General features: G+C 47.9%; 1 protein-coding gene across 2 annotated transcripts in view; it reads right to left on the reverse strand.

The window, feature by feature from the left end:
* Nucleotides 1-3,160, reverse strand: part of PIK3CA (phosphatidylinositol-4,5-bisphosphate 3-kinase catalytic subunit alpha) — a 33,834-nt gene extending 30,674 nt beyond the window's left edge. For both annotated transcript variants that reach the window (XM_075570742.1, XM_075570741.1), the window contains exon 1: nt 2,794-3,160. The gene's annotated coding sequence lies outside the window, so the exon portion shown is untranslated. The remainder of the gene's footprint in view (nt 1-2,793) is intronic.
* Nucleotides 3,161-11,551: the final 8,391 nt, after the last annotated feature.

An 11,551-nucleotide genomic window follows, 5' to 3' on the forward strand; every position in this document is an offset into this window, starting at 1 on the left:
TCCAGCACTGGAAATACAAACCGATTCACAGCCCTTCACAACGCCCTTGTAAACAGTTCAGGCCCTAAAAACATCCCATATCCTTAGTTCCCCATTTCCTCTCTGACAGGAAATAAGTCAGGGCAAAGGGAAACCTCCCTACCCACATAACTGACAAAATGACAGACATCGGCTATACATCGCTTCTCCTAAATAAGTAACACAATGCTTTCTAAAATTGAGATTCCATCAACACTTTAACTACAAACAACTCAGTATATAACTGCGTTACATGATGAGCAATTAGTTTCAATAGATGATCGATGCAAAGAACATTGCGAAATAAATCTAAAAAAATATCCCTTGTTTCGTCACAGTATGATTTCAGTCAGGGTCTCTCTCAGTAAGCCATTAAGAACTCAAAACAAATCTAACCTCTTCAGAGGAACACACCTTTCATTGTGTCCATAGAGATAAACACACTATTAACAGAAACAGCAAAGCCACTGAAGGACAGTTTAAAATGTATCATAGTCCTGACAACTTAACTCCTGAACGGCAGGCATCTTTCCAGATCCTCAGGATTTAGGTTTCTTGTTTAAAAAAAAAAAACCCCCACAACAAATAAAACGTATTAGTAATTTTACAATGCCTCAGATAAAACAACAAAACACAGAACATAGCACGCCGCTCACTCTTAAATTAAGCAATCTAAATATATCATTTTCTAGTGTCTGTTTAATGACACAAGTGAGTGCCACCAATGTACAACAGTTAATGATTTTAACAGATTGAATGAACCCGTGATAGAGTCACAAGATCATTCAGAAGGGTACATTTTTGGTGCACATCACAATAACAATTTTTAATTTTTCGTGAAATACATATAGTGAAAAACCAAGGTGGATCCACCTGCCCCTGACGAAGCTCCGCCTGGAGAGAAACGCGTAGGGCGTGGGCATAGTGACGTCATGACACGTAGTGCAGCTGATTCCGCCACAGCCGGTTGAGTGCATGAGGTCTGAGCAGGGCGGTGTACCGCCAAGGGAGTAGAGCCGTAGCGGTTACTAAGCTAAGTATTTCGCAGAGAATTGTGTTATTTCATGGAGGATTAGGTTTGCCATTTGTGAATCAATTTATGTATACAGTATTCCCCTAGATACAGGGACTCCCAGTACAAGTTGACAGCGATGTTGGAGCTGTGCTGTTTGATAGCAAACAGCGTTCATATGGCAGTTTAGTTGCTCAGGGACTCCCATAATTCAAATGTGCATCCTCATTTCTCTGATTAATATTGTACTTTTGCTATTTCTCTTGTGACCTTGAACTACACGGTTTGCTTATATATCATTCTATTGTGACATAATGAATATCTATATATGCTAAGGTACTGTGCTAGTAATGTAATTGTATGAGTGACTTCAACATTACCATCTGTGAGATGTACAAGTTAACTTGATTATATCTAGCAGGAGGATACAATTGTTATTGACATATTGTAACATTTATACCTCACCGTGTTGCAAAGTCACAACCACTACTGTGTGCATACAAGTTGGTTGGTAACAGCAGAAAGCACTACGTGTCAGTTTTAACAATATTTTATTATCACTTTGGATTATTTTTTCACCTGGTTTTTCACGAAAAAATTAAAAATTGTTATTGTGATGTGCACCAAAAATGTACCCTTCTGAATGATCTTGTGACTATCACGGGTTCATGCAATCTGTTAAAATCAGATAAAACAACCCAGCACTTCAGTCTAGAAAGACACTGACACTGCTAATGGGTGAAATGGTCAACCAATTAGTGGTATCCACTCCTGACTGAACCCTTGCCAGGTCTATTAATCCCAGTGACAGGTGACTACAGCCAGCAACACTGTAATTGAAATGATGGGAACATCATTACTGGGAATAAGGGAGGGGAATACCATCTTTTTAGCACAACAACAATATTAAGACACGTATTGTGATATTGGCATGTATTGCAACATATATATGTTCAATAGGGAAAAAATACATTAACTTTTGACATGTATGTAAAATTTAAAAAAAGGATTTGTATACTTATTTCATTATAACATTACGGGTGGTTTTAAATACATAATACTAAAAAAATATACAGCAAGTCCTGACTTCAGCCCACCATTGAATCTCAGAGAATGGATTGCAAAGAAAGGGGGAAACTGATGCTCTGTGAAGAGAGAGGTGTGGAGAGTTAAGGGTGGGGGTGCTGGGATCCCTTTTACATTGGCAGCTCTGCCTTCTAGGAGGCTACAGTGTTTTAAACTGCATGTCATTCATTACCTGTCCCTAAAAACATCAACGACTGCCATGCTTGACAAACAGCAATATCGTGATAGTAATATTGCAATAATATTAAAAAAAAAAAAAATGCAGAACCCAGGTCCTCACTTTCCCAGGTCACCCCCACACCCAAGAGGGGGGAGGGAATCAACATGTTCCCCCCAGTAATGACAGTCCTTGGTGGGGGGGGGGGTGTAACTAAGAATGTCACGTTATTATCTGCACACATCGCATATGCAACCATTGTAACGGAGGTAAATGCTCCTGCGCAACCCCATCATGCTGCCCCCTCTGGGGCAATAGATGCTCGCACTTACCTTGCCCCTCCCCCAACCCCCCTATATCTCTTCGTTGGGCAGGGACAGACATAACTGCCCCCTCTCCCTCCCTCGCTGTTACCCCATTCACCATTTCGCTGCCACAGTCCCCAGCCACACACTGTTGCGTGCGGAGGAGGTAGCCTCAGCTATCTCTTGCCCATGCCCGGTTTGCCCCCCTCTCTCACCGTGAAGGCCTCCGGTTCCCCCCCTCCCTGTGCCTGAGGGTCCATTCACCACCGCCGCCGGCCCCTCCCCATCCTTCCCGGGAGGAAGGAGCGAGCCGGGCGGGTGTCCGGTGTCCCGCTCGGTGTCTGGTCTCCCGGTTCCCGCTCAGTGTCTGGTCTCCCGGTTCCCGCTCGGTGTCTGGTCTCCTGGTTCCCGCTCGGTGTCTGGTCTCCCGGTTCCCGGTGTCCTGCTCCTGGGTCCCGCTCGGTGCGCGGGTGAGAAGCGGTCGCTGCTGTTTGTTTTCTTTTTTTTTTTCCCTCAGCCGCTCGGTTTCCGCTCCCGCTTCCTGTTTCCGGTGGTACATCCCGTGACGTCACGCTCCGCCTCCAAGCGGGAAGGGAGAGCTCTGCGCAAACTCCCCGGGGATCTCGCGAGGTACAGCGAGTCTCGCGAGAGTGTGAAACGTTTCTCTCCTCTCCTCTCCTCCCCTCTCTCCTCTTCTTTCCCCTCCTCCCCTCTACCATTTTCTTCACTCTCTTCATCCCCTCTCTCTCTCCCCTCTCTCTCTCCCCTCTCTCTCTCCCCTCTCTCTCTCCCCCCCTCTCTCTCTCTCCCTATCTCTCCTCTTCTCTCCCTATCTCTCCTCTTCCCACCCCTATCTCTCCTCTTCCCACCCCTATCTCTCATTATTCCCACCTGGGACCATAGTGATGTAATGACAGTGACATGTTAAAGGGTCAGTCCCACGCAGGTCAACGTGCCATGCTCACAATGACCCCTTATGTTAAAGGGGCAGACATGGGAACCCAGAGAAGACAGACAGACACTGGGGGCCCCTATAGTTTGGAGCCCGTTTTACAGGAAACATAGAAAATCATCCCTGCACTTGCCTTGCTTAGTGGCAGATATATTATGATCGGTGTGCTCTTTATTTCAATGAGCATATTGGTCCTTAGTCAGTGTTACCTATGGGTGCTGTACTAGTAGCCCTCCATAGGGTTGCCAGGTGCTCAGTATTGAACTGTACTGTATTTGAACACTGTTCAGGTAATAGAAGACATGTATGTGTCCAGTATTACCTCTCTGGACACAGTGACCTGACCGGCTTGGGGGAGGGGATGTGGGATTTCCCCGAGCAGTACTGTTGCTAGGGGGCTGGACAGCTTCCTCCATTGGCGTCAAGAGCCTGGTGGTGGGACCAAGGAGAGGAGGAAACAGCATGGAGCGGTGAGAGGTGGTGTGTGCGTGCGTGTCTCGAGCATGTTGTACCTTTCACCATTGGGTCCAGTATTTTTGGAGAAGCCACCTGGCAACCCTACCTATACATGAGGTAACATAGGAGGGAGAGGGACTAGATGGTATGATACCTTTTATTGGACCAACAAGTAATTGATATGTTACAAGCTTTCCAACCTCTCAGGCCAGGAACTGGGATCTGAGAGGCATTTTCACAAAAACAAAAATATTAAAGATTGAAAAAACCTCCAAAGCATTTGGTTAATAAGGAAACATGAACAGGTTTAAATTCATTTCTTTAAACCATTGAACCCACTGAACAAAACTCAGCCATTAGTTCTCTTTGGAGAAATATTACTGTGTGCTCATTTGCATGTCTTGGGCCGCGCGTATAGTGCCCGCGACGGGTGACATCACCCGTCGCCGCTAGCGAAAGTTATATTTAGCTTTGCGGCGGCGTCACGGGCGTACTGGCATTTGATTGGTTCATGGGCTGTCACATGAGGCGACAACCCTTGAAAAATGAAATATTGGCAGCTACCAAAATTCGCTTTGTCGCTCCGTCGCATTGTCGCCGTCACGCTTACTATAAGCGCACGCGGCGGCAATGCATTTGTTTTTGGGTGACGTCGCATCACCGTCGCCCGTCGCGGTCACTATACGCGCGGCCTTAGGTTTGCAGCCCTGCCTTTCACCATTATCACCCAGGACACAGTGCTTCCACTGCAGCAAGGAATTCTGGGAAGTGACATGCAAATGAGCACACAGTGCCACCTTTTGCTTCAAAACCATATAATATGGTCCCCTAAAGCTTACGCTTGCTGCATGGTCACAGCTTTGAGCACAACCTGGGTTAAGATGCATAGCCAGTAAACCCACCCACAGACAGCTGTTTCGACCTTAATATGTCTCCTCAGTGCGTGGTTGGTTATACTGGCTCTGCAAAATGAAGCTTTGGATAGGTTTCACCATACTTAGTTAAGTTATGGTGGGTAAAAAAAAGGGACAAAAACCCTCCACAGCAAAGCATATAGCAAATGGAAATATTACTGTATGCTCATTTGCATGTCTTAGACAGATTTGCAGCACTGCCTTTTACCATTATCACCCAGCACACAGCGCTTCCACTGCAGCAAGGGATCCTGCCACAATATCACTTGAGAAAGACCACTAGGTCGAAACGAAGCTTGTTTTTGGCTCTAATAAATCAGAATGAGAAAATCCGTTGGTGCTCTGCGATTTCTTCCTTTTATATGTTCCTGAGTATGTTGCAGGCTATCATCTTCTCGCATGGAGCACCGGTAAGTGTATCAACCCCTTTTTTCTGTTTATAGAGGTGTGCAGCATGTACCTTTTTTGGTTTTCACTTTCACCATTATTTCACCATTTCCCTTGCTGCAGAGGAAGCACTGTATGCTAGGTGATAATGGTGAAAGGCAGGGGTGCAGATAGGGTTGCCAGGTGTCCAGTATTGAACTGGACTGTCCTGTATTTGGATACTCTGTCCAGTGAAAAATGAGAGGTACTGTAATAATGGACATGTATGTGTCCAGTATTTTCCTCCCTGGACATAGTAACAGACGCACCTTTCACCATTGAGTCCAGTATTTTTGGGGAAGCTACCTGGCAACCCTAGGTGCAGACCTGTCTAAGACATGTGAATGTGCTCACAAGTGATATTCTTTATTGGCTATATACTAACGGTGGAGTTTTTTTGCCGCCTTTTTCACCCACCATAACTTAAAATGTGTATGGGAAACCTCCCCAGCCTTGAATGTGCTCACAAGTGGTATTCTTTATTATTTATATACACACTGTATATACGTGTCTCGTGTCAGGATCAAAACATGGAATGGCATCCTTTCCTTGCAGTTGTTTTTACCATCATTTGAACACTTGACAAAGTCATTTACTAAGAATTTCGGATGACCTCATGGACTGAAATGGTTCCTCCAAAAGTGAAGTCCTGTGGCCAACATGAGTCATTTGATGAGAGAGCTGGGAATTGAGGGAGCCAAGAAAGAATGTTTTGTCTGCATAGAATGTGAGCCATTTCCCCACCGAGCCATCAGGCCAGAAAGCCCGCACTAAACCGGACAAATGTTTTCCTTTTCCCCGTCAAACATGTTAGTATTGTATTGTATTGTATGTCTTTATTTATATAGCGCCATTAATGTACATAGCGCTTCACAGTAGTAATACATGTGGTAATCGAATAAATAACAGATAATATAAATAACAGATCATGGGAATAAGTGCTTTAGACAAACATAACATTAAGGAAGAGGAGTCCCTGCCCCGAGGAGCTTACAGTCTAATTGGTAGGTAGGGAGAACGTACAGAGACAGTAGGAGGGAGTTCTGGTAAGTGCGTCTGCAGGGGGCCAAGCTTTATGTATCGTGTTCAGAATGTTCACAGTGCTATTCGTATACTTCTTTAAGCAAGTGTGTCTTAAGGTGGGTCTTAAAGGTGGATAGAGAGGGTGCTAGTCGGGTACTGAGGGGAAGGGCATTCCAGAGTTGTGGGGCAGTCAGTGAAAAAGGTTTAAGGCGGGAGAGGGCATTAGTCATTTCAAGGCTCATCACAGAGCTGTCTGACCCAGCAGTCTGCACTGTACTTTAGTTCGATCGTATTGCTATTTTCTGCCTTTAAAACTATCCGTAAACATATTGGCCAGCTGTGATGCTGAATTTTTTTCCAACTGTTACATAATTTTTTTTTTTTTTTTAACACTTTCATTACAAGTAGTTCATCTTGTTCTGAAGGGGTTAAAAAATATTTGTAAAACTGCAGTCATTTGTGTCTATAAGCGTATGAAAAAAAACCAATATTTATAAATAGGGTCAGCACATTAAGAGAGGCGATATTTTGAAGTATCATTTTCTGTTAAATATTCTTAATTTACTAATTGAACTCAATACGTTCTGTTTTATTAAAAAAAAAAAAAGCCATACTATTGTTGATTGCAAAGTAAATAAAATGTTTTACAAAAAAAAAAGTGTCAAATCACCTAGCATGTTTTCATGGCACCAGTATTGACGATAAACAGGCTAAATATCAGTTCAATGGTGGTCTATCAGACCAGGGTGCTCAACTCCAGTCCTCAAGCCCCCCAACAGGTCAGGTTTTAAGGATATCCCAGCTTCAGCACAGGTGGCTCAATCAGTTTCTCAGTCAAAGACTGAGACGCTGATTGAGTCACCTGTGCTGAAGCAGGGATGTCCTTAAAACCTGACCTGCTGGGGGGCTTGAGGGCTGAAGTTGACTCGTGTAGTGAGTAAACGACCCCTTATTGGTGTAGTACTGTTTTTTTCACTCCAGGAAAGATATATGTTTTACTTCTGCATATGTTTCTTTGGTACAATCTCCAATCATTTTCTGTTTCTGAGAAATATTAATGGAAAATAATGTGACATAATAATCTGATTCATACTATAACACCACCTTAACCACCGCCCTGAAAGATCTTCAGCCACTTAGGTATGACATTTCATCTTGAGATTTTCAGGGTTCGGCTCTGGAGTCTACATTTTAAAAGTCACTAAATATATCTTAAATTATGAACTGCTGTCCAAGCAATATCCTACACGTGTTTTATTTTTTTTAAATCAGTTCTGCACTATGAGAAAATACTTGAAGCATTTTTAAAACAACTCTGAATTACATATTTAATGTATTATAATGTAACAAGCATTTTTTGTTTCTATAGAAACCATTTACAAAGTCACATCCCCTTCCTGTTTTGAAACAGGCTCTGGCACACCCCTCTTGAGCCCTGTCCTCTCTCTAGCAGTGCACCAATTGTATCTAGTGACTGCCTGGTCACATGATCTTCCCCACAGAACTGTGTCATATTAATATGCAAATGCATTCCACTGAGCGTAGAATACTCTGCAGCCATTTAGTGAACCCCCGAGCCAAATCTTCATTTATCGGCAACTTAGCTAATTACTTATCATTGTGTGGATTGTAGTGATGCACATATTAAAGGGAAAAAAATGAAATAAATAAAAGAAAAACACAGCTTGGACTGCTGCTTTAATAGAAACCATTTATGTGTAGATGTACTAAGTGGTGATAAGTCTTAAAGCAGAAGTCCAAGCTGCCATTTAAAAAAAATAATAATAAATCCCCTTTAATATGTGCATCAATACAATCAACAGAATTAGCTAAGTTGCCAATTTATCCGTTCTCCTGTGAGTAGTGGTATGTATGTATATTTTTTATTTATATAGCGCCAAAAGTGTACTCGGCGCTTCACAAAGAATACAGTACAGGGAATTATAATCATACAATAAGCGCAGCATAAATCCAGACAATAGGAAAGGAAACCCCTTCCCCGAAGAGCTTACAATCTAAGTGGTATGATGGGAGACTTACAGAGACAGCAGGTGAGGGAATAAGTGTACCGAGTCCTCTGAATTGACGGGTACCCGAGGAAAAATAGAAATGTTGCCGTAACGGGCACCCACCCGGGTAGCATTGAATTACCTGAACCCGGCAGCGGAGGGTGAGGAGGACCACGGCGACATCGTGGGAGCAGCAGCAACAGAGGACGTTATCGCTGAGCCGGTCGGAGCAGCGGAACACATCACAGCTGATGCCGATGGGAGCCGGGAACATGTGACCAGAGCAGGAGCGTTACTATTGGACAGCCGGGGAGGAGCTGGCCCCTGCTAGTAACTAGATAAAACTGGTGCACTGCTAGAGAGAGAGCAGGGCTCAAAAGGGGGGGTGTCAGAGCCTGTTTCAGAAGAGGAAGGTGATGTGACTTTGTAAATATATAGAAATAAAAAATGCTTGTTACATTATAATATATTAAAAATTTCATTCAGAGTTTTTTTTTTTTTTTAAATGCTCCAATTATTTTCTCACAGTACAGAACTGATTTATTAAAAAAAAAAACATGTAGGATATTGCTTGGTGTGCCGTTTTAACACACCTTACAGCTAGGGTTGCTAGGGACCCAGGGACTTGGGAGGAGGGGGCCAGGGACTTGGGAGGAGGGGGCCAGGGACTGGGTAGGTGGGTGGGAGGGAGGAGGGGGCAAGGGACTGGGTAGGTGGGTACCTTGGAGGGGGCCAGGGACTAGGTGGGTGGAGGGGGCCAGGGACTGGGTGGGTGGGTGGGTGGAGGGGGCCAGGGACTGGGTGGGTGGGTGGGAGGAGGGGGCCAGGGACTGGGTGTGTGGGAGGAGGGGGCCAGGGACTTGGGAGGAGGGGGCCAGGGACTTGGGAGGAGGGGGCCAGGGACTGGGTGGGTGGAGGGGGCCAGGGACTGGGTGGGTGGGTGGGAGGAGGGGGCCAGGGACTGGGTGTGTGGGAGGAGGGGGCCAGGGACTTGGGAGGAGGGGGCCAGGGACTTGGGAGGAGGGGGCCAGGGACTGGGTGGGTGGGTAGGAGGGGGCCAGGGACTGGGTGGGTGGGTGAGGGGGCCAGGGACACTTGGGTGGGTGGGGGGGGGGCAGGGACACTTGGGTGGGTGGGGCCAGGGACACTTGGGTGGGTGGGGGGGGGGACAGGGACACTTGGGTTCAGGGACACTTGGGTGGGGGGGGGGGCAGGTACACTTGGGTGGGTGGGTGGGGGGCAGGGACACTTTTGCAGGGACACTTGGGTGGGTGGCGGGGGGCAGGGACACTTGGGTGGGTGGCGGGGGGCAGGGACACTTGGGTGGGTGGGGGGAGGGCAGGGCCACTTGGGTGGGTGGGGGGGTGGCAGGGACACTTGGGTGGGTGGGGGGCAGGGACACTTGGGTGGGTGGGGGGCAGGGACACTTGGGTGGGTGGGGGGGGTTGGGCAGGGACACTTGGGTGGGTGGGGGGGGCAGGGACACTTGGGTGTGTGGGGGGGGCAGGGACACGTGGGTGGGGGGGGCAGGGACACTTGGGTGGGTGGGGGGGGGCAGGGACACTTGGGTGGGTGGGGGGGGGCAGGGACACTTGGGTGGGTGGGGAGGGCAGGGATACGTGGGTGGGGAGGGGGCAGGAACACTTGGGTGGGAGGCACTGACTGGGTGGGTGGGTGACAGTGACTGGGTGGGTGGGAGACAGTGACTGGGTGGGAGAGAGTCACTGGGTGACAGTGACTGGGTGGGGTGACTTACCTTGCCACCGGACGCTTTCCCCTGCTGCCCCCGATATCCCCTGCTGCCCCCGATATCCCCTGCTGCCCGGGACGGGAGGTGGGCTCGGAGGGGGTGCCATGGGAGGTGAGCTCGGGAAGCTGGCCGCGGGGGAAGCAGGCCGCAGTAGGAGCTGGTACTTCCTCCCCCGTCCCACGTTGGGAGCGGGGGGGAGGAAGGGAGCGGGCTTTTAACTTGAGCGGGGGGGGCGGGAACGGGAGACACTGCGCGGCCAGCTTCGCTGCGACCCGGCAATTTTGGTGCCGGGTCGCGACCCACCATTTGGGAAACGCTGACTTAGTATATATAGCTTTTTTGGTCTTATTGTATATAGTTCGAAACAGCCACTAGGGCCGTATTAGCCCAACATTCCTATTAATATTAACTTTATTTTTCAAAGCACTTCACAGTTGCAGCACACAGCACACAGGAATATTACAGGCACAGTCCTTGCCCAGATGAGCTTACAATCTATGTTTTTGGTGCCTGAGGCACAGGGAGATAAAGTGACTTGCCTAAGGGCTTGATCCCGCTGGCTACTGCAGCGCCCGCTGTGGCGGACGCTGCAGGGACGAGAGCCCTCCCCTCAATGGCGCCGGTCCCGCTGCGAGGGGGGGCCGCAGCGATGTGGCGCGAGTTGCTTATTGAGAGCAGGACTCGCTACGGAGTGCTAAGCCACGCCCCCCGGCGGTTCAGCCAATGAGGGCGAACCTGCCGGGTGACGTCATGGCCACGCCCCCGTCACTCCCTCGCCACGCCCCCCCCCCTGGTCTTCTGGTCTGCAGCTCCCTGCAGACCGGGGAATCGGCTGCACGCGCCGCCAGTCTCGCGGGCGCGCGTGCAGCGGAGGCGCTGGGGCCTCAGCCTAAGATCACAAAGCTGACACCCGGATTTGACCAAGCTATCTTGCTTTACAGTTAATGTCATTGCTTACAGAGTCAGCGTCTTTACTCACTGAGCCACTCCTTTTTCTATTAAAGTAATTGGGGATTTACGGCCACTTTGTACTTTATAAAATTACCCCCTTAATGTATTGGGAAAGAAAAAAAGATTCCCTTAGTAACTTGGTAATGAGTTCTACCATGTCAGGCAAGAAAATAACTAACTTCATATTAAACTGTAAGGGCGTGATTATACCAGATGCTGCCGAGCGGCAGCGCGTTCCAGATGACATCACTCTCACGCTGCCGCCGAGCGGCATCTGATCATGCAGGAGAGACCGGAAAGAAGCTGAGCACACAGGGAGGCGTGGCCGTGAGCGGTTCGCCCTCATTGGCTGAACCGTCACCAGAGAAAAACACATTTGGACGTCTCTTCCCCAGCCGTCCGCTTTGCCGTACGCCGCGACCGTCGGCAGCGGTATGAGCAGTTTCATTGGATTTATGCTACTTGTTTTGGTGCCGCGCGTTTTTCGGTATA

Source organism: Ascaphus truei, chromosome 14 (assembly GCF_040206685.1).
Source record: "Ascaphus truei isolate aAscTru1 chromosome 14, aAscTru1.hap1, whole genome shotgun sequence".
NCBI lineage: Eukaryota > Metazoa > Chordata > Amphibia > Anura > Ascaphidae > Ascaphus > Ascaphus truei.